Source organism: Gavialis gangeticus, unplaced genomic scaffold (assembly GCF_001723915.1).
Source record: "Gavialis gangeticus isolate Ggan-Ray unplaced genomic scaffold, GavGan_comp1, whole genome shotgun sequence".
Classification (NCBI taxonomy): Eukaryota; Metazoa; Chordata; order Crocodylia; family Gavialidae; genus Gavialis; species Gavialis gangeticus.
The window spans coordinates 123,992,837-123,996,478 of record NW_017729024.1 but is presented as its reverse complement, the minus strand read 5'-3'; the positions used below and the strand labels follow the sequence as shown (position 1 = coordinate 123,996,478).

The window sequence follows — 3,642 nt, the reverse complement described above, 5'->3', positions numbered from 1 at the left end:
GGGGGGGCTTTGCATGGATGCTGCTGCAGCTTTGTTTCCCCCTTTTTCAGCAAGGGATGGATCTGCAGCTTCCCCTTCCCCGGGCTCTGCGTCCCTCTCCCTCCCCGCTGCTGCTTCCCCACACGGAGAGCTCCAGGAGAGCCCCTGGTTTTGGGGGGGGGGCACTTTGCTGCTGGAGCCAGCCTTGCTAGGCAGAGTTAGGAGCTGGATCTGCTGCGGTGGGGTTGTTGGTTGTAGCCGTGTTGGTCTAAGGACAGAGGCAGACAAAGCTCATTGGGTAAACGTGGTCTCTTCTTAAAGTAGCTTAGCAGTTGGGGGGAAATCTGCTTTGCAAGCCTTGGGACACAAACAACCTTCTTCAGGCACAGGGAGGATATGAAAAAGGGTGTTTGTGCCCAAAAGCTTGCAAAGAACACCCCCCCCCCCAGCTCTTGAGTTGATCTAATAAAAGAGATCTCATTTACCCAGAGAACCTTGTCTGATCTGATCTACTGCTGGGGATTTGGAAAGTGCTGGCCTCTGGGGGTCTGTGGGGAGGGGGAAAGGCTTCAGTTGCTCTAGCTCCCAATGGCTTGAAATATAACTGTGAAGTGCCCACTAGCTCTTGTCCAGCTGGCACAGTAGGTTCTTAGGTGCTCCTTGCCTTGGCCTGACCTGCTGAGGGGGGCCTGGGTGGTGTATGCATCTATCAGCACAGAATCTGTGGAGGAGCCCAAAATGACCCCTCTGGGTCTGGGGAGTCAGGCTGCCTCTGCTGTACTCTTCCCTTCCCACGCCTCTCACATTTCCAACCATATATTTCCCTGCTGCCAAGGGCTAGTGGAGGCAGGCCACTGATGTGTAGCTGCATGTGGCAGAACAGGCCAAGGTTTTATTTTTTTTTCTCTGAAGAGCTTGGGCTCTTGTTCAGGGGTGATGCTTTTTTTATCAGGTGAATGGGAGGGGATACTTTCTTTTTCAGACGTGCTTGGCTCCACTTGTGAAACTTCTGGCCAGACTTTTTGAAAAGAGAGTAGCAGAGCCTGTTAAAACTTGGCAGTTTATTTGAGTGCCTCAGTAGGAAGTGAGCTGTTTGGAGCAATCTTGCTTAGATGTCTAATAGAGATGCGCTGAGCCTGGATAAATTATGTAGAGCCTGGTCTATTATTACTGCTGCTATTATTGAATTGCAGTCATGCTAGAGGGTGTAGGGGCATGTTATGCCATCTACTCTACAAACTTAAAACATTGTGTCTCAGTATTGTTATTGTTGATTTGTCTCCTATGATGGGAAGTCTTAAGGGGCAAAATGACCAATGTACAGTGACCCATGTTCATTGAAAGCCATCGCTCTCCAAAACAAAGGCTTTAAAGTTGCTTCTGTCAAGCATGTTTCAAGGATGGGTGCTGCTAAATACAGTTTGTAACACCAATCAGCCTCTTTAATGTGGCATGTGTGTTTAAACATGGATTTTGTCCAGCTAGGTCTAGCCTGGACTGTTGTTCCTATAATAGAAACAGTTAAACTTATTTTAAGAGGTGTGCCCATAATGTTTATAGCTAAGAACAGAAATTACACACAAATTGGTATAAGTGATTGGAAACTGGTTCAGATCTGTAACACAAAAGAAGTTCAGTGAACATAAACGGCTTTCAAAATAGCCAAACCTAGTTTAAGATAAACCTGGATGGATGTAGTATCAGATTTAAGTGTGTGGTTTTTTTTTTTTTTGTTTTTTTTTTTACCTAAATCGGTTTAGTGAACTTCTGTTCCAGATTCCTTCCAGATTCAAGTTAATTGAGTCCTTCAGCATCCCAGGATGCTTTGCATCCCCCCCCGCACAAAGTGGGCAGGTTACCCTTGGCCCAAGCTGTCTGCTCCCTCTGAGCAGGGAGGTGAGCTCTAGTGCCTCTCTGGCTTCTGGTCTGGGCCACTGCAGGCATGTGGTTGCATTTCTGGAATCAAAAGTAAATGTCTGTTCATTTGCTTCTCGGTTCAATCTATGCAACTTAGACTAGCCTGAGAAGATTGACTCAATTCAGCCTCAGACTTTTTAACTACGTGTACTTGGCCTATATGGTTTGATTATAGCAGACATGTAGTCCCTGTCCTGAGCAATAGGGAGTAAGATGCATGCCATTCAAATGGCAGAGAAAATGCCAAAGTATAAAAATGAAAATGGATATTTAAATGTACAATCTCTGTAGTCTGCAACTTGGCCAATGCTGTTTGCCCTCCCATATGCCTCATGGCAGATGCGAATCTCGAGGAAGGGGAAGGTATCATGGATATGTTCATAGGTGCTAGTCTATGCATTTGTGACAGTAAGGAAGATGGTGTGAGGAATGTGGGCAAGTGAGGTCTTGGGGCCCCGTGCAGTGGCTGATGGGGGTTTTTTGTTTGTTTTTTGGGGTACTGTTATGCAGAAATGTTGTTTTTGAACATGGTAAGCTTGCTGCTCTTGTTAGCAAATGTGACTGCTAATTTTGGCTTTTCCACTTTTTGGGTGCCCACCTTGAGATACCTCAGACAAGGTTGATTCCTTTCCGAGGGTAGTGCTTTCTAAAATGTGGGTCCTTTCAGGAATCTAAATTCAGGCTTCCAAAATAACCTTTCACTTTTGGAATGTGTAGAATGCTGCATACCTGCAGCTGCAGTGCTAAAACTGTGTTTGAAGAGTGGTTCAAACATGGCTTCAGGTCACAGTGTATATACAGGGCCTCTACTGTGACTTGAATGACTTCTCTTAGCTGCTTTGGCTTGAAGTAAAACCTAACTGTTTAGTGTTCCTCTGGTGAAGCTAAGGTCTGCTATTTGTGCTTCTTATAAAATTAAACTCTTAAACATTTAATTAAGAGAATAGCTTGTCTGGCAACTCTTGATCTTCATCAACAACCTTGGGTCTTGTCTGGCTGTAAGGTGGCATGTCAATTTGCATATTAAAAAGGAAATCTGGGTGGTGGTTATTATTATTATGCGTCTTCATCCTTTTTCTAACAGAGGGTGATGGGCTGAGATTTAAGGGTTTGGAAGGCAAATATCTTCAAAGAAAAAGAATAGCTATGGATTTAGAGGAAAGGGTGATATAGGGCAGTGTTTCTGAACTGGGGGTCCATGGCCTCTGGGATATTGGAGCAGATTCGAGGATTGGGAGCTATGGATCTGGTGTGATCATGATCTCCAAAGCCAGCTGGGGCAGCCGATGCCTGGGGTGAGCCCGCTGCTGGTACCAGGTTCACAGAACATCACAGATTCTCCTTTTTTTTAAAGGAGAAAACTGCAGTTTCCCACACTTTCTCCTTGCAGGCTGGCAGCATTCCAGCCTGCAATGGGCTGTGTGGTGTTGGGGGGAAGGAGTGGGAGGAGGCCACTATGGCAGATGGTGGCACGTGCATGTGCACACATGTAAGTGGTAGCCAGACAGTAGTGAAGACACCTCCCTGCAGGTAAATCTCTGAAGCCTTGTGCCCGCTGTTGATGCAGTCTGCCTGGAACAGTCAGCTGGACCCAGTGGAGCAGGGTGGTGAGATTTATTGCTGCCTCAGCCTCCAGGACCCCCATGCCAGCCATGCTGCCAGCAGCAGGAAGAGTAATGGCTGGGGGGACAGGGGCATAGGTGATGTGTAGGGGGGTTATGGGGGGCATGTGCCCCCCCCCCCCCC

At 46.9% G+C, this 3,642-nt stretch overlaps 1 protein-coding gene across 1 annotated transcript in view; it reads left to right on the top strand.

The window, feature by feature from the left end:
• KANK1 (KN motif and ankyrin repeat domains 1) overlaps nucleotides 1–3,642 on the top strand; it is a 218,280-nt gene that overhangs the window by 176 nt on the left and 214,462 nt on the right. The gene's annotated exons all lie outside the window — the stretch shown is intronic.